We start from the raw sequence: 21,465 nt of genomic DNA, 5'->3' as shown, positions 1-21,465 counted from the left end.
GCGGCATTTCTTTTCCCGCAAAGGTCTCCGTTTCGCGGTGTACGACGGCATGTGGCCCTGGTACCGGAAAACGGTATCGGCGGCGCGGTCGAACTTTTGCAGTAAAAGTTTTCCTCAAAAGGGTTTTCCGCCCACAAGTGATTTTCCACGGCGCTCGTGCACCGCTGCTCGGCCCGGCGTCCACGGCGCGCCGCGACCACGATTCTACCGAGCATTTTATCATATTTGTTTATTAATCGTCTATTGGAATTGCAGTTTTTTTTTAAACACATTTCGCTCATCTCTATTATAAGATTTTTGTACACTTTAAATGCGGATGCTTCTTTATTTCTCGTTACATAGTCCTCGTTTATAAAATGGCTGCAATTTTAATTTTATCTAAAACTCGTGGTTTTAAAAATTTAACGAAGTACGTGCATTTTCATAAAACAATGACCAATTTTCTTGGATCCAGATCATACACAGTTTTTATAAATTTAACATTTTTATAAGGATTTTTTATAGTTGTCATATCTATAATATCATTGTTATACGCATTTATGTTTTATAAGATATAAATAATAAGTTTATATTTTGTTTTTATTATTATTTATTATTTCAATTAAAGTCAGTCGTTAGTCTTTGTTTAAATATTTAATTTTTATATTTTTAGAACTAAAATATCTATAAAAAAAAACCCATGTTTATATTATATTTTCTTTACATATTTTAGATATTCAGTATGAAATGCAACAAGTATTGTCAAGGCTGATAGTTATACAACTAAATATTTAAAAACAATTTGCGCTACAAAACAATTTGAACATTTTTTTTTTTTATTTTGACTAATTTAATCAAAATGCATACTTTAAACGTAAATTATGATAATTATTTTTTAATAAATAACAAGTTACTATAGGAATATTTTAAATAAGTGAATAATGTTATTTTCTTAAAGTCTAAATTACCAGCTAACAGCTAGATTTAAATACACACATGCAAACAAAACCGATCCAAAATACACATATAAAGTATAGTACAATTTATGTACATCGTGAAATAAAACTTAAATATTTTATCAATGCGTTATGGGTTTTAGAAAGAGCAGTGGCGTATTTAGAATTTTATCAAATGGGAGAATATAAGTTTGCAAACATATAATTTACCTGAGGGGAGGAATTGTAAACATACCATCACCTTTACCACCGTTTCTCAAACACTTTTAGAGCTGATATATTAACAGTAAGTATATACATATGTTAATAAAACCGTTTTCTTTAAGCAAAAACTAGTAACAAATGAAACATTTAATACGTAATATCCCCACAAGTATTAATTATTTATATACATATTATTATACTTTATGACAATAACTCATATTTTAGTGTTTTAGTTTTATTGTTATTTACATTCAGGTATTCTGTTGCAATATTGAAATTATTTAGAACTTTGAACTAATATATATATTACAATATTAATTATAACTAATAACATATTTATTAATAAATACCCTCGCTCTATGGTATTCTTTGAATTTTTGATGCCTTATTATTACATAAAAATATTAAACAGGTCGTTGAATATTCAAATATTGTAAAATGTTTATCATTTACTATGGATCTATGAGCTATTACTTAAAAAAAGCAACTAAACACTTGTTATTAGAAGTTAGGTTATAGCCGGATGGTTTTTAATAATAAGAAGAACTGTCAATGCTTTACGATGCGAAACGTTTTCAATCATATTTAGCAGTAAACAATTTGAAAACTATAGGTATCCATCATAATATTTTAAAATGCTTAATATATCAATATTATTGAAAAAAAATGTAACATTTATGTGTTGTTTTCAAATGTTTATCTTCACATTTTACTAAATATATATGCATATTTATTTAAATGTGTTCGTCAACATGTAATGTACCTCCTACTCGAAAATATAATAAAAATAACTATACATAATTATTAATTGTTCAACTGTCTATATATATATATATATTATATTATAAAATATAAAACATATTTTACAATTTTAAAATTGTTTAGACTAGTGTCTCGTTTCAGAGTAAAATATACTCCTAGAACATGACTTGCCACAACTCAAAATTCATAAATTTTGAGTTATGACTACTGTTGAATAGAGAAAAATAGTATGCTCTACAAAATGCCATATTCAATGTCAGTTTTCAATTTTCATTTAGCCACCATAGAGATGTATCAGTATTGAATTATTTAAATTTTAGTTAATTTTCAATGCAAGAGAGCCATATTTACTTTATGGCAGTATACTTATTTTAATTTATCCAAATTATCACTGAAGTCGAAATTCAAGACTACCATTTTTCGACTTGTGGCGTTCTTGCACTGAATAAAAACTTATTATCGTGTGATAATGTTGAGTGCAAAACAGCAATATTTAGAGTTGTGGCAGTATTGCATTTGATAATTTGTGATAGTGCAGCCACAACACGAAATACGACTGTCTTGTATTTAAAATAGAATAAGCTTTTATAGATTTTCGTTTTATGCAATACAGTCACATATAAAAATATGACAGTCTTGCATTTACTTAAACAATTGTAAGTGACCACAAGTCTAAATTTTTGGTTTTAAGAGTGAATTTTATAATATTTGAAAAATTAATATTGTAAAGTATGATTGTAAATATTTGAGTGTTTAATTTCAAACGCATAAGTAAAAACTCATTAAAATATCTTAGGTTCAAACTTCAATCGATTTTTCTCAAAACTATACATTTTAAGATGTTGCAGTTTTGTTATTCTAGAGGTGCGAATTATAATAAAATTTAAAAATTATACTCGTAAATTTATACATATTATGTTATTAAATATAAATAATTATATAAATCGTTAGGTTAATGCATTTTAAAATATCTAGTTAATATTATGTTCACTATTGAAACAAACAGAAATCATTATGTATAATGATGTTTAATACTAAAAATTACATATTATGCAACATGCATGGACTAGTTTTTATCGGATACTATTAATTAACATTTTTCAACTCTGATTTATGCATATTTATAAAGACCATCATAATACATAAAATTCGATGGTATATTTCATAATTATTTCTTCTTCCTAATTTCACATGCATAGAATTTACACTATAACAACATTATATTCTTCATTTTTTCATTTTTTCATTATACTAAATTTGTTGTGTTAATATTTTACATAATATGTGATTTCAATAAAAACAAAACATACTAATTGTAGCTATTCAAATTGTAATTCGCATAATTATTATAATAACGATTTTAAAATTGAAAAACTACTTATTAATTAATAATAAAAATATTTTGCATTTAGTGACTGCTATTATTTTATTGCAATAACTTTAGTGCAATAGTGCAATAATATATCTACATCATGCAATAACTAAACGTCATATTATAATAAGTGATAACTAATATATTTCTATCATAATATTATCTACTCTTTATTATTTTTTTAATTATTGAATCTTGATTTGCATATTTTTACAATGCAAAATATAAAAAGCTCATTTTAAATTATTTTAAAATATAATTATGATTTTTATTTAACTCATCATCTCTACGATTGGTTTATGAAAGATAGGTATAGTTTCATATCCCCGTGTATCGTGCTATAAATAAATACAGATTTTGAAGTATTAAATATTTCTGATTACTGTCAAACGATTACAATTTCAAATCGATTTTCATTTTATGAGTTCTAAAATTATTCATATTACTATTATATTAATTTCTATCAACCATTGAATATCTGCTAAACATGTTTGATAATCCAATACTTCAAATAATGATATGAATCTAATAGGACGAAAAAAAAAATTGTAGATCTAACCATAAGAATAATCAATATATAATATAAATTATTTAAACGTAGTTACACCGTTACACGATTCGTTAAATTGAAAGATTACATTATTATAATATAATGTCATGCCTATCATAGTACTATTATTATATTGACCAATGTACAAGATTCTACACTTCCACGTAAGGTATCTTCGCGAGTATTTTTAACCGATTCGATGTAATATTTTTTTTTATATCAATATCGTTGGTGTTCGTTCCGCATATACCTAGTTTTATTATTACACATAATTATCCCGTCTAGACAGTTTTCTGTATTTCCGTGTAGGCAATGCCATATTATATGCGTATAAAAAATAGGTCTTATAAGTGGACGTCATAACCACACTGTTGTCTCCGTTTTTACAAATGTATCACTTAGTTAATTTGCATTTAGATAAACTAATAATTTTATTTTGTCGTCCTTAATTTCTTAATTTTAGAATTGATTGATTTACTATAAGACTTGAAAGTAAGAGTATTATCTATGTTTTTATGCTATTTTTTGCGATAGTAAAAACATGATACTACGAGTTAAAATATTAGTATAAATAATAATAATATTAATATTAATAATAATTTTAGTAAAATATTAAAATATTGAAAAATATTTATGAATTTCTTAAATTTCTATATATATTATATAATATGTTTATACTAAATGAATATAAATGAATATTAATAAATCGTAAACACCAATATACAAACACTGATAAAATTCTTACTTTTAAGCTTATTAATAGATCAATTCCCTTTAATATTATATAATATAAAATAAATATATTGAAAACTTGTTGTCGCTATCAGTTTATACTTTGCACTAATATGATTTAATTAGAAAAAAAAAATCGCAATCGCATAATAATAACTCCTAATCTAATAATTACTTGAGCCGACGATTCATAGCAGCATATTTAAATTTAATGTTCTAGGTATACGTATTATACTCGTAAAACAATATTTATTTTAACCACTGGCCGTGGGGTATTTGTACCGAAATCGCGTTTAACGTAGAATAAAATTATTGACACACCTAGTCACATATTATATATGGTCCATTAGAGCACATTGATGTTATTGATAATTTCGAAGCGACCGAACATAATACGCATAATTAATATTACGCAATAAAATGATGGCCGACACGAGCAAATAGCAAATTGGATAAACAAAACGGAATACTTTAATGCCATGACTATCCGGTAGAATCGAGCTCGGCACTAAGCCATTGGACGAAGGTATATTGGGTACAGCGGGAATCGTGTGACAAAACGACTTGGACATTCGCGTGGTTCGATTTTATTACCAAATGCACTCTTGTTGGCGACAGAAAGAGATTGAAACGCGTCCGCGAATAACTACGATTATATTTGAAACGAAATCGTTTCGCATTTCGGTTGTTGCTGCGGCTGGGCCTAATGGAATGTTTGTCGTTGGCGCATAATAATAATAATATCATCGATAAAACACCGAGCTCGTCCCGCTGTCTGTATGTTTCCATCGTCCACCACCGCCATCCTCGCAATACAGGCCCGCGCACAGAGAAACCCTTTCATTTCCGTCGGCGTTTTTGGCAATTATTGGCATAAATCAAATTTGGCCGATGGTGACTTTTAAATGATACAAATGACCTATTAGGAAGGGCCGCCGCTGCCGTTATTATCACTCGTGTGAGCGTTGTTTTGCGGGCGTCCGTCTGTTTTGCGGAGCGCCGGAACAAATAAAACGGGCGAGCGGGTGGCAGTGTATCCGTATGTCGCGCAACACATTTCGACCGGTATTGTTTTCCCTCAACCACTACGTACGCATATGTACGCATACAAACGAATGTCTACACAAATCCACATTGTACCGAAGTGCAGAGTGAGTGAGAGAGAGAGAGAGAGAGACAGAGTGAGTAGGACAAAAAATATAAAATATAATAATGAAAAAACAAACAACCCTATCGTTTATAAACTGTGTAAATGGTTTTTGAAAGGGTCCAACATTAACGCCAGTTTTTAGTTGATTTTTTTTTTACATTATTGGTATAAAATGCTTACTTTGGTAAATCTATTAAACGAGTCAGAATTAATAACGTCGTACTATATTAACAATATTAAAAATTATGGTTTTTTTTCTGATTTTATCAGTTTTCATATAACAGTTAGTAGGTACCTACAACGTTCTAATAACACAACATTTTCCTCAGTATATCTTCTAATAATGTCGACGAATAATTCAATTAAAATTCATTAATGAAAATTCGTGTAATTTTTTCTATATATATATATATATATATGATTTATTATTCGAAAACAAACATAATATCATTATTTATCAACTGTAGAATTTGTTTTGTTTATATTTAATTTCCACGAGAAACATGATAAATTTAGACATTTAAAAAAACATATCTATATAATATTTCTAATAACAACTATAAATACTAAGTAATCTTGCAATGTTTTAATTAAAGTTTCCTAAACTTATTAATCAAAGAAAAATATCATAATGCTTATTGTAATATAATAATATTATGTATTGTATCTTTACTTAATTTTCCATTCAATTATAAACAGCTATTATTGATCAAAATATAATATTATAATAGAAATATACATCAGCATTTTAAAGACTTAATAAAATATTATAAAGTAATAGGTATATAAGCTTAAAAATATATGCCTACACATAATAATACTATGTCAGTACGATAGTACCTATCAGTATTGAACAAGTAATCGTAGTAGTGATAGTTATACTCGTATTATTGATGTCGAGATAAATACAATTTGACTATGAAAAAACTAGTTATCTAGTGAAACTCATCATACTTCAATAATTCAATCATGGTCTATTAATTAAGTTCCCATTAATTACAGCCTACAGGTACTATATTTATCCAAAACCATTTATCATAGACGTTAAAAATGCATTGAATGTGTATTTTTTTTTAACTTATAAATTGTAAATATAACCCTTTAACCCTTTTACACATTAATCATCGGTCAATAATAGAGATTTATTACACAACATTGCAACTATTCATTTAAAAACAATTATATATACCTAGTTATAATCAATTAATATTTTTGTATGATATTAAACATATCAGTTAACTGCAATTTTAATCTGTATAATACACTCCTAATATACAAATATGGTCAATTATATAATCACTCTGCTATAAACATAGTATTAGTAAGTGTCAAGTGTAGTGTACGTCGTCATTGAATAAGTCACTTTAATGCATGTGTTAAATTAATAAGTTATCGCGCTAACGAAAAGCTATTCTGAGTGAATCTGGTCTGTCAGCTTATATTGCTATGTTTATTTTAGTATGTATTTGTATAACAATTGTATTAATTTCATTTCATTTTAGTAATACGCTTGGTTGAATTAATTGTTGCAGAAAACATAATAACATTTAGTGCACTATGAATTATTATAAAAGTATATACAATTTATATTATATATTGTTGAAAATTCCTTTGTGTATAGAAAAAAAAAATGTAACAATATATCATAGAAAAGTTTCAAACACACACAAATAATATTTTGGAATTTTTTAAAAAAAAATTATTAAAATTTTTATTCTTTGTTGAAATATCTATAATATCTATAATACTACTGTCAATTCATTTTTAATATCATTTAATAGCTATAAGAATAACTGTAGAATCTCGTATACAATTTATTTTCAAGTTTTTTGACTGGACTTATAAATACCAATAAATGTGTAGCTTAAAATTTGTTTAAAGATTTTGAAATGTGCATTGAATATATAAAAGTAGTATTATTTATGTTGATAATATTTTTTTCTCTGCGAGCTGTTTAGACTCTCGGTCGCCATAACTATACTTCCTTCTAACGTTCTCTATCATACGTCTATCTGCTTCTAGTTCACTCCAATTTCTTCTAATATAGTATCTAGACACTGTCCTTCCATCTTTGCCGCCATCTTTCTCTTAGTCTCTTTTCCCTTACTATATAATATGTCATTGCTCTTTTCAACATACTTACATCGGCCCGACATACATGGCCTGTGCATTCTATCCTTGTCCCTCTGATGAATTGCACCACTTCTCCTCTTTTATAAAGCTGATATAATTGGACGTTATCTTTTATTTCCCAATTTTGTTTCGTATTGTCGAATACGGGCCCGTAATTTTTTCTAAAAACTTCTCTCTCGAATACACATAGTTTTTCATCATAAGTCATAACTCTTCGTTTTTCATGCGACCCATGCCAGACATTGATTATTTATTAAACAATAGATGAAAATTTTAATTTTCTATTAGTAATATTATTTATATAATTATTTAATAATTATATAACAAAGATTTATCAGAGCAAAACTCGTTAGAATTTCTAATATATAAACCTATGTGCAATCTTGTATACAATTTTCAAAATTTAGGTATTTAAATATAAAATTAATATAGAAAACCGTATTCATTTTTATTAATTAAATTTATGTTGCATAAATTCAAGGTACTGAAATACGGCAACCAGACTAATTTTTAAGTTAAGTATTTTCCTAAGATATCATACAAGTACAAATATTGATTATTTATGTTTCTATAACATTAATTGTGCATATTTTACTGATGTTGAGTTTTTTATATCGTACAGTTCACATTTTTAGCTTATTCATTTTCGTAAATATATATATATATATATATAAATGATACCTACGTTATGAAGTTTTATTATTTCTTTTTTATTATTAAAAATATAAGACAAAAATACTTCTTTTTATATAAACAAATATTTAATAGCATAACTATTTAGATTTAAAATATATAAATACATACGCTTTTTAATAAGGCCGTTTATATAAAGCTTAAATTTTATTTTTTGAGATATAATGATGTTCTTCTTTAAATCACTTCATTACACTCGATGTATTTATAGTCACTATCTAAGGGTAAACGCGAGGAAAGTTCGATAACTTGAATATTTTGTTCTTATTTCATCTTGATAAGAAAAGATTTAGGGGCTATATAAATGTCCGGTTTTAAATAAAAAGAGGGATTTATTTCACAGAAAAATGAAACAATATAAGAGATTAGAGAATATTTATTTTTAAATATGCAAATCTAATTTGAAGTACTTTTCTTGTATTAGTTAAACTGTTTACTAAATAAAAATGGTATTAATATACGCAGATTAATACCCTATACTTATATTTTATAACTCAGTTAATTATAATAATACGTTAACAAAAAAAAAAAACATCTAAAAAAAAGTTTTTAAAATTAATTTTATTAATTTAAATTTTTACTGTGTCAAATTAGGTTTTTGCATAAAGGTTAGATACTTGATTGTAACAGGATAAACTTAAAACATTTATTTTATGAAATAATAATAATTAATAATTATGTATGATATTATATTATGCTGTATAGTGTATGTATATATTATATAATATATATATATATATATATGTTTTCTAGTAATGTGTTCTAATATTTGTAGGAACTTTATTACTATTCAACTGTATAGTTGATTATTATACAGTATACACACAGCTAACACTAAAGGCATGTAATATATATTAATGTGCTTACATGTTTATGTATAGATACAATTAATATAATATTACAGCGTATGTACAATTTATTTTACTATAGTTTATAATTTTATATCTTAACAATATGTTATTCGTTCTGTGATATAAATTATAAATTTATGATCAAAGATAAACAACATTGATAATAGTTCTGATAGCATCTATTAAAAGTAGGTACTCCAACAAATAGAATCGGAACTAAGTATTTTACATTAATTGTTTTATTGTAAATGTGACGGAAAAAATAATACTCAGAAAATATGGAAATATAAATCGCGTGTAAAATAAATAAAGTTTTTGTTTGAAACTTTAGTAATAGATAATAAAATAAAACATATTTTTACTTATCTTCTTATGAAAACATAGGTAGTACAAAAATATGTATTATAACGCTTGAGAAACTTACGTTTTATGTATAGAAGTATTATTAAGTATTATACATTGTTGCTGATAATTAAAACTAGTACCTACATTAAGCTAAAATTAATTTTGAATGATTAAACAATTTAATGGAAACAATTATAGGAATTTTGCAATGTCAAATTAATTTATTAAGTAGTAACTAAATTACCGAAAACGTTTTATGACTTATTGTTTGAAAATATTTTAAAATTCACTAATTTTTCGTGAATTAAGTTATTGAAAATTCTATGTCATTAATAAAAAAGCCGTATTCTCAAACTTCTCAAATAAATTATAATTGGTAATAAATAATAAATAAATAATAAAATATGATAGTTTTTTGTTTATCATAATATAGTAACATTTTTCATTAGTATTTAAATAATATAATGACTTTAAAGTTAAGAATTGAACAATATTGAATATTTAAAAGTTTTAAATAGTTGTATTAAAACATATAACAATGTTTCAAATTAAAATAGGTAACCATCGAGAGATAGGTATACTATAAGTATAATAAATAGATTGTGGTTTTTATAGATTAAGGATAATAGTGAGCACTGAGCACCGATCATGAGAATTTCACCCAACTACATTGTATATTACATTACACTAAACAAAATGAAAAGTAGATTTTAAACGGTTTTCATTTATCAATTTATAATTAAATCATATTGTACGATATAATTGGATATTGAAATACTTCTGTAAATACACCTATAATATTATAATTAATATGCAAGAAGAAATATCTTTATTTACCTTATATCATATATTATCGACGTTTTAATATTCACAGAGTAGTGATTTTTAGGAACTTGAATTATATTATTTTAATACCATAACCGTTGTTGAAAAAATCGTGTCTAAACATTATTGGATGGTAACCTCGAATAACACTGCAAACAGCGTTTTCGTATATATTGGGTTTGAATGTGTACACAGCAAAAACAAAATATAAAAGATACACACTACACAAGTACACAACTACCGTGTAAAATTGGCCAGGGTTTTTGATGGCGCGTAGATCTTCTCTTTTTTCCCCGTTTCTTTCCTTCAGCTATCTCTCTCTCTCTCTCTCTCTCTCACCATTTCTACACTGAGGTCATCGTAAATCAGTTTTTATGTGCGTATAGAAAAACGGCCTCCGCCGTTGCACACACAACTATCATTGTACCACCCCCGTGCGCGCAGCCCATTATTCACGGGGAAAACATCAAAACGCTCCGACGGCGGCAGTTAGTGCAAGCCCTTTTTCCCCATTCTCCTCCGTATATACCGAACACACACACACACACACACGCGCACGTGACGTATACTTGTTCTTCATATATAATATAATTCCGCACGTTGCCCTTCCCAGTTGATAATGCCCTCAATAAATTCCCAGCGTCTAATTTCCCAGACTCCACTGACGGACACCCGATAAAAACTTCATGCCGCCACTGCCGCAGCACCGCCCACGTCCGACCGTCGGTTATACCAGTATTTTTATACATATTATTTTTTATATATTTACGAGCCGCGCTGTATAAATCATATTGTTATATGTTTACTCCCCCCCCCCTTCCGTCTAAATAAAAAAGAAATTGAAAAACCCTGGACGCCGCCGTTGAGCTTCTACTTGTATATATATATATATTTATATTTTGTGTAATAAGTACACGATTCGTGTACCTATATAAAATGTTCTATGAATATTTTTTTCTTCTTTTTTTTTTTTAACCCAATAAAGAAATAATATTATTTTTCGTGGCAAAATTTAACGTAATCTAAACCATTTTCAAGATGCGTTTTACCGCCCTGCATTGATGACTGCGGTCATGTCTGGGCGTGAGGATAAACGATAATGATAATTCGACACACGCGCATACAATGTACGTATATAATAATAATAAATAATAATAATAATGTTAATAATAATAACAATAGTTGTAACAATAAACCTCGCGTAGAGCGTGACGCACAAGAAGGGTTGAAGGGTTGTAACGGCGCGCGCACGGGGTAGATGACACGTTGCGTGACGTCACAGGCGGCTGACTAGGTCGTAAACAAACACAACCACGGATAACGTGTACGAGTACGTCAAACGAGGATTTATGAATGGGCCCTTCGCCGTAATAGTTGCCAAGGGAGACCGCCGCCACTGGCAGACGGTATAATAATATTATTATTGTAGCGAACAAGCGAGTGCCATCTACCGGTTGTCCGACGAAACTGCTGCCGCGATAACTTTTGGAAACCGTTTATACTCTTTCACTCGAATTGTACGCATTGTTTTCGTAAAACTTTCAATGAAATCCCGAATAATGTAATCGCTTCCAGTTTTATAGTAATAGAAAAAACGACGTGTCGCGCAAAACTTACGAATACGCATAATCATAAGGCTGTACAGGAAGATTTTATTTGGATTATTAGTTTTCGACGTTTACATATTATTAGGTCGTCTTGGTTCCAAGTCATCGCGTATTGATATTTTGAATTGAAAACGATTTGCTCTGATTTAATTTTTTTCAGATACAATATCACACACACAATTTCTTTATCATAATAAAGTTTACATGGATGTGTACTATGCAGTTGTCTTCAGTTTTGTAGCCGCCGACACGTTTTATAAAAATTGTATTCATTTCATATGTTTTGCATTGTTTATAAATCGTATGGTATTATAGACAGTTGAGCGTGTCACACATATTTTACAATAACCTTTTAGATTTTGAGTGAAGCGAATAATGCATTGAATTTGGTTTTACAATGATTTGTGTTTATGGTTTTATTATTATTTATTTTTGTGCGTGTAATCACGTTTTAAAATTTGCTTTAATTTTCAACATTATCGACTATTATTTTTGGTATCAAATTTGATGTATAATTGGGAGAAGGTGGTAAAAATAAATTCCTATCATATATTTCTTAATAAGTAATAATAGCAGAAAAGCAAGTATATATATCTATATACGTAGGTTATACTATAACATAAAATTGTCTACAAAATCTATATAGTTTTATTATTGTAATTCAAAGTAATCATCTGTAGGTATACTAGAAATGTTTACAAAATATAAATTATATTCAAATTCTATAGATATTATATCTAAGATATTTATAGATATATGCAATATTTAACTTTTACAGTTTATTTTACAGTAAATATTTCTGATAATAGAAATAGAAAAATAGAAAATTATGGATACTCGGATAAAATAGATTATAAGACACGTTGCATTAGTAGCACTTCTGGAAATTATTTTAATACTTGAAAATATAATATAATATTCATAAAGTTTTTCATGCAATAATTCGAAAATGTATATACAATATTATATACACGGTAACATATTTTTTTTTCAATCTGTTAAAGCTTATATTATGACGCAAGTGGATATTACATTATAAAATAACGTTTTTAGATTTTTCTGTTGTAATTTAAACATTTTTTTAAATTATTTAAAATAATCTTAAAGAATTTATACAATAAAAATATTATTCGTATAATTTAATTTTATACAAATCTTATGCGACGTTTTTAGAAACAATTTGTTCATTTAATAGAATTAAAATATTCTGAAATGTAATAAATAATAATATTTCGTCACCATAATATTATAAAAATAGAAATAAATTCATTTTTAAGTAATATATTATATAATATTAGTATTTAGTATACAATAATTTATCATGAATTACAATTTAATATATAAATAATATTATAGTCATCTATTCGGTTATTCAGAGTCAAAGTACGCTCGAAACTTATTACTACCTACCTATTTTTTTATACAGCAAAGTGATATTCACCTTTTATTTTAATACAAATGCCTACACTTTTTTTAATAAAAATGGTGTAGCCTTGTTAGACAGTAATTTTTTTAAACCTTGGTCATGTTACTTTATAATATATATATATTACAATGTTAAATGATATTGAATATTAAATTATGTGACGTATAGCCATTCGTTATTACCATTATTAATAAAAATCTACATTATCCTTAGGAATTTATTGATATTAATAACAATATAGTATATATGTTTTTTATAATGAGCAGAACTGCTATTCTAGCGGCTCTATGCCCTTATCGTACCAACAATTTTACCAGCCTATAAAAATCGAGGGTGGGGAAATTTCTCCGCCTCCCCCCTCCCCCCAAATGACGCCACTGTTTTTTATATATAATAATTTATTTAATAATGAGTTGCAAATCTGTATTATCAGATAATCGCATTCTGTATGAGGGTGTTTTTTCGGTTTTATGATTATATTATATATTTTGTATAACAATCTATAAACACTTAATATTTTTCTATAGTTTCTTATTTTTTAATGTTAATATATACATTATACTTATTGTTGATGTATACTTAAAGATACAATGAATTTCCAAGAAATCATGAATAAAATAAGAATAATTGTGTTTAAGATTTGGTAGAAATTAAAAAGTGTATACGATTTACAACATTTTATACTTCTACAGCATGTTATAAAATATTAAAACTAAGTTATAAATTTATAACTTGTAATTTTAAAATTTAAATTTTTAAAATTGCTTTATGTGCATTTTTTTTAGTATTTATTTCATTAATATAACTAACTTTTATCAAAAGTCTGGGCTATATTTTATGTTATATTTATTATTCATTATTTGTATCGCATAACCTACGTAATATATATATTATTACCTAAGACAACAGTACTTATTATTTATTGCGTATTGGTAATTAGTATTTAAAAGTTATTTATATTAATAAGTTATTATATTAAAATCGGTAACTAGTCCGTTTGTTACCTAAAAATATTGTACACATGTTTAGTGAAAAATTCTTTATTCAATTTTTTTAGTGATAATTTAAACTTTATCGTAATTTCACTGGTGTTCTTTTTAGAACATAGAAAGTCAATGACCTAAAAATATATAACATGTTGTATTATGTGTTGGAATAAGAATCACATAAAATTTTACTTTATTATTATGCTCTACATAAAAGCTTTACATGTGTTCGATGAGTGCAGACATTTTTATGTCTTATTCATCACGTCACAATAATGTACTTGTGGCTGTCATATAACATCAAGCTGAATTTATCGTGGTTTTCCACCCGCCAACGAATAACGTACAAGACGATAATCTGTTGACCTAAGTGCGCTCTACATCTCACACAATGTGTATATAATATTTTATTAAAAGTTGAGACGCTATGTTATGCATATAATAGTAGTAGTATACGTATATCATATTATTTGTGACATATATTATTTCAATATGATATTATGTATACATTGCGTGAGGTATAGCAGATATTTAGTCAATGTTTTTAATGATCACTAACAAAAACGAGGAATTCGTCTATTAGAAATTCGAGATATTTTTGGTCAACATAAACTCCGATATTATTCATAACAACAATAATAATAAATTGTAATAAATTAAATTAAAACGGGATATACGTTGTCGATGATGGGTGCGACATTCATCAGAGGTCGAAGACGAGATGAGATAAAAACCGATCGTTTTGTGTATCCGTGCGATTGTGTGAATGCGCATAAATACGATGCGTGTCTTGCAATGAGGGTGTTGTGGGTTGTGGATGCTGTGCGGTCGTGGTTAAAAGGCGCACACACACACACACATACATAAATACGCACGGGCGTGTGTGAGAAAGAGGTAATTTTGCGAGGACACAGTTTATACGGTGTTTATTTACGAACGCATTGGGTTATAGGCAGCCATAACGTATAATGTGCAGGTCACAAGCGGATGGCGGTCGGCGGGGGCAATGTATCTCTGGACTACGTCAACAGTTTAAACAGCGTCGGGTAAGACGCGCGTTGTATAAACTTGACGTTAGAGTTAATGAGAAATGTAAGTTGAACGGCTCCTCCGCTACCTTCGCCACCGCAGTTTTCACAGCATCCGTGATCCGAGGTTGCCGCCGGGCGTGATTATGCGCATGCGTGTGTTTACGTATGCATACAAAACACAGTGCACGAAAACGACATTCGACGGTAAGTGCTAAAATAGGGTTGAGGCGACAGTGGCATTTAATGTGTTTTGATAGTTGAGAGCAGAGAGGTTCGTCATAACCGCGTAATTCAAATGAGCGGCAGCGTGCACATGGCAAAACGACGGTGACGATAAATAATATCAAGTTTTGCCACACTCGGTGGCGATAAAACTTCTCTGAGAGCAGATGAAGTACTCTGTGATGAGGTACATACAGCAACGATCTATACACTTTCGCGCGCGCGTGTGTGGACCCAGGAGGGGTGGGTGGGTGTATAATATGTATTTGTTAAATTTATTGTATGTTTGCGATCGCGGGACTTGACAGTCGATTCGAGAAATCATAAGGTATTTCCGTGGTCCATTCGTCATCGTCGTGGACGTAAGTACGGAGTATGCGACCACTACTGTAATCGCTGCGTTATAGCAGATAATATGTATAGGTAGATTGGCAGGTAATCGACTTATTTCTATCGCGGAACTTTTATAAGTTATAAATTAATAATGTACCTAATAATAATATTTTCGGAAAGGACAATCGAATGTTAAAACCACTAGTGTTTTATTTTTACGACTCGGTGACGTTCGTTGTGAAATTGAAACCGAACCGATAAAACGAAATAGCGCCGACTATAAATAAACAAGAATAAGAATATGTAATACTGTAAATAGAATATGAGGAATAATCAAATAAACACCAGATTTCTATTTCGAAAACTCCGCACCTCTATAATACTATATAGTCTAAAAGTAGCAGTTTGCGTCCGCCCGGTATCAGTCAAGTATTTAATAGAATCGTACCTACATCGAATATCGTTTCGAAGGCGCTTTGGCGTGTACCTTATACCAGTTATACCTACACGTGATAATAACTTATCGTTTATTTTATTACCTATGGCTGTAGCGTAATTATACGGAGAACGTGTAGGTTTATGGTATATAGTGACTGAACGTCTGAACGGATTAAGATTCTCGTCTAATATACGCGCCGTAATAATAATTAGAAGACGAGTAAAAATGTAAATCATCCAAAAGCCATCTAATCAAAATTCTGTTTCTCCCCTTTGCAAAGAACGAACGTCTCCCACGTCACTCGTTACGCCGCAGCTCGGAGCATAATATCTTTTAGAGCACATAAACGTAAATTAACAATGTGAAAGCTATAATTATAATAAATAAAAATAATCGTTAAACAAATTTCATTTCCCCTTTTGTTAATGTTTGATAGTGTTCATTATTCTCGATTTAAGATGACATTTATATCAAACATAATTTTAACTTGCCGATCCCTTTTTACTGATCACTAAAGATAATACTATACCTTTCAGTGTACAAACTAAACGATAAATTACGATGTATATACAGCATTACAGTCTAAACTATTACACCAAACATAAAATATAGCACAAAGTAGGTATAATATCTAAAAATAAATGAAAATAGCAGAAATTCATTACGTAACACGTGCTCACTATCTTGGGTATGACTTAAAAATGGTTCGTTTTCACAATATTAATGGCATTGAAAGAAGTTATCAAAACTATCTAATAACAATTATTATTATTACCAAATTTTATTTTTTCTTTCAGATATTTCCGATTTGAAAATTGATTTATGTTTTGAAATTTAATAAAACTTATAAGTTAAATCAAATATAATATGTCATATCAGATTATTTACATTACTTTTTATGGTGTCTATATTTTAGATATGATACCTAGTCAAATAATTTTCTTTTCTTATAAGTCACTTGAAAAATTTATAATGTATACATATTTTATAATAATCAGACCAAATTTTAATATAATACGAGTTCTACACACAAACAATCAAATTACTTATAATAATTAAACATGTTTAAATGTTTATTTGTTAAATTATTATTCATAAATTATTTTTGAACTTGTCATAATTTATTATCTATAAAACGTATATTAGGTATGTTTATGAATTATCAAATTTGATACATCATTGTGTAATATAATTGAAATATTTATTTTGGTTAAACAACACTATGTACATATTTATTTTATCAACTTATTTTTATTTCTTAGTACACTGCATTAAGTTTTTGTTTTGGTTTACTGTCCTTTATTATGTTTAAATAAATTAGAGTTTTAATGCTATGAAATAGCCAATTGGTATGCCTTAATTTACTGCGTGAATATATCTATTGAAAATTCCATAATATTGAGGGTTTGCTAACTATAAAACCCGTCTGTGATGCATTTTCCATGTTCGTCGTTATCTAAAAATAATCTCTTTACGAACACCCCTGTCATGTCCAATAATTCATGTCTTATCTCATTAGGTTACCGAGGTTTTGACTTTCATATGATTGTTCGAATATTATAAAAGGGGACTCATTTTAAATTCTGGTTTTAATTTCTTTTGAAATCATTATAAAAATAACACTCTAAGAATATAATCAATACCTAATAATAATAAAATACACTATAAAGAAGTTTTAATATTATTTATAAATTATAACTATTTAAATTTAGTGAATTTAGTCACTAAAAAAAAAAATACATGCAAAATAATATTTTAATATTTTTAATACAGTATGTCAAATTAATGTATATTAAAATATTGTAAAATAGGAGGTATTAGTTATTACTTATAGCTCATAGGTATTTATATACATATTATTCATGTCTTATGCTTAATGTTTTTTGTATATAACATAGTCACATTTAGGTATTTTATTTTGATCATTAAAATAAAAATGCATGCTAGTTTAGACAATTTTAGTACATATTAAATATTTTACTTAAAATAAACAATATTTAGATTATTTTTTAGAAGATCTGTAAGAAGATATGTTTTTTATTATATACAACACAGTAATTATTGTTTTTGTATTCTCTGCAATAATATGTACGAGTGACCACATTAAATCAGTAAAAATGTTAACGTGGTACTTTAGTGATTGGATTTTCAGATTTACATGATAATTTGGTTTTCACCAAAGAGAACAAGAAAAACCCATGTGATATATATTTCGTCGGAAACTCGTGCGAGTAGATGCCAACGGATTTGAATTACGATTTCCGTTTTAATTTCTATTCCCCGCTTATATATATATACACGAGCTCGAGCGACTGAAAAAAGGGGCCCTTCTTTTTATTGTTTCGAAAAAAAGGTTTAGAAACAAAAGGGTTTCGTAGATGCAAAAATCTCTCCGCGTGTGTCGCCCCTCCCCCCACCCCCGCTCATTCTTTTCCATCGAATGCCCACCGCCGCCGGCGTATCTACAAACACATTATACGCGTTTTGTACTTAAAACGGTACAATTTATAGGTGCCGGCTTGCTTATCCTCTTTCTGCGGCGCTTATTCTATTATTTGAAGGAGTCTCGGTGCGGGCCGCAGGACAAAAGTGATTTGTGACTGGCGCAAGGGACCCTTTGGTCATTACGTAGCTTGATAACCGCAACCCCCGGGGCTGCCTTGTCTTCGGGTGCTCTGGCTATTACACATGCAAATCCACTGCTGTGTACCCCCACCCCCACGTAGCACATCCATTCCGCTACCGCGTATTTATATGTATTGTATGTGTCTCGCGGTGGGTTTTACAAAAGTGCGGACGGCAACGGCAGCGGTGGTGGCGTTTTATGGCGTTCTCATTAAATCACTGGCCAGTTTAAAAGGTTCCACTCGTATATTTTACTTTTAATGTCTTTTATAATTTCCGCACAAGCCACCTACCACCGCATACCGAGTCCCCACGTCTATCCCTCGGGAAATGGCACAAAGATTTTTCTCTCTCTCTCGCTCTCTATACCATTCTTCTCGTCGTCTCACAGTCATATCTATTTGCTTTTCCTCCTGTGTGTGAGTGCAAGCGAGCGAGCGCACACGTGCGTATGTGTGTACGTCTCTATCTCTCTCTATATATGGATACATATATATATATATATATACTATTCTCTGTTCCTGTACATATATACATGTCCCCGTAGAGGCAGTTAAGGGTTTCCGCCGAACGAAAGGGTTAGCGGCAATGATCGGACGTGTAAGTCGGTAGGATTAGTTTTTATTGTATTATATTCGAGCGGAAGGTTGTTATTGTGCCGAGAACGTATAATCCAAGCACAGGTCTGTAGTAGAGTGGCAGGTGGGAGAACCTTCGGAGTAGTGAAACCCATTTGCATTTAAGTGTTGGCTAATCGACGATGTGTTTGCAATAAAAGTTTTACCGTTCACTGGATAAGTGTCGGTAGTATTGCCATCATACTCGTACATTTGCAGTTGGGATTTTATTTGAAAATTTTAATCGTTGAATTTAGTATATTTGCTATCGTATTAACAACTTTGGAACAACTTGCATCCTTAACACTATTTTGATAATATCTACCCGAGTACTGCTGCTACATAAACATTATATACCATATTCCCCTCAAATCATTGAATAGTGACCTTTTATTTTAATGTTATATTTTAGGTATTAAAATACATAAATAATTATATAAGTCTCACAAACTACATGATACGTCTACTTAAATGCATGCATTTAATTACAATCATACAATTTAAAATAATTTAATTTAAAGGTTATTGTTTTTAATTTGAATCACTTTAACCATACATTTACTAAGTAAATATTAATGTATTATTTATTACGCAATTGACCTTTTATTATTAAAATAATATAAATTTAAAGTATTAATGATTAATAGAATAACTTTTCATGACTATAATAGTGGGCAAGTAAGTACCTACTTTGCATTGCACTAGGTATCGAGTGGGTCACTGTAATAGATGAGTTAAATTTTAATTCAATGATAAACATTGTATACGAAAAATGATTCTGATAGAAAACAGCCTGTCAGTCTATATCATTAAGTTACTAAGTATATATTTGAATTAAGTAATTTATTTTATTGTTAATTTTACAATAGGATGATAAAAAATTTTCGGAAAAAAAATGCATTATTAGTATTTAATTATTGTTATATTAAAACGATATCATATTATTATTATTATAAATGTTTGAAATAATACCATTTTATCATATAAGACAGTATAAAAAGGTTCATAGTATAAAACTATAAAGACGTATTTAATATCTTAAAATTAATTTATATAATATTTTGAAAATATAATTGCATATTATATTGTGACATTCATAATATACCTAAAAGTTTTAAATTTAACTACCAAGGGTGGGAGGGCTTTTGGCTTTAAGTCACTATCCCCAAAAAATATTTTTTATATTACGTTGTACACTATTAAAGTTTATTGTTTTATCTTTAAATATCTAACAATGATGATTAATGATGCTTTCGAAAAAAATGATTATTAATAATTAGTAAAAATTGTTTACTTGCGTTTAAGAAAAGTAGAAATAATTTATGTTACTCCCCCAAACAAAAATCTTGAGGACAAGCTTAGTTCCCACAAATCATGTTTTTAAGTTATAAAAAATAATAACTGTAATTAAAACTATAATTCGTTATTAAAATATGTAATTTGATAAAATTTGAACTTTAAATGTCTATAAAAAAATAAATTATGTGTATACTTTTTATATTTTAGATTCTGAGAAGAGAGATGAATGTACTGGTTCCATAATGATGTGTACGTGGAAGTGTGTGTGTATTTTGTATTTCTAAACACGATTAGTAGCTAAACAATTCTTAAATTTTCAACTTAATGG

The sequence above is a fragment of the Rhopalosiphum padi genome, chromosome 2 (genome assembly GCF_020882245.1).
Source record: "Rhopalosiphum padi isolate XX-2018 chromosome 2, ASM2088224v1, whole genome shotgun sequence".
In the NCBI taxonomy this organism is placed as follows: domain Eukaryota; kingdom Metazoa; phylum Arthropoda; class Insecta; order Hemiptera; family Aphididae; genus Rhopalosiphum; species Rhopalosiphum padi.
This window is presented reverse-complemented; position numbering follows the sequence as displayed.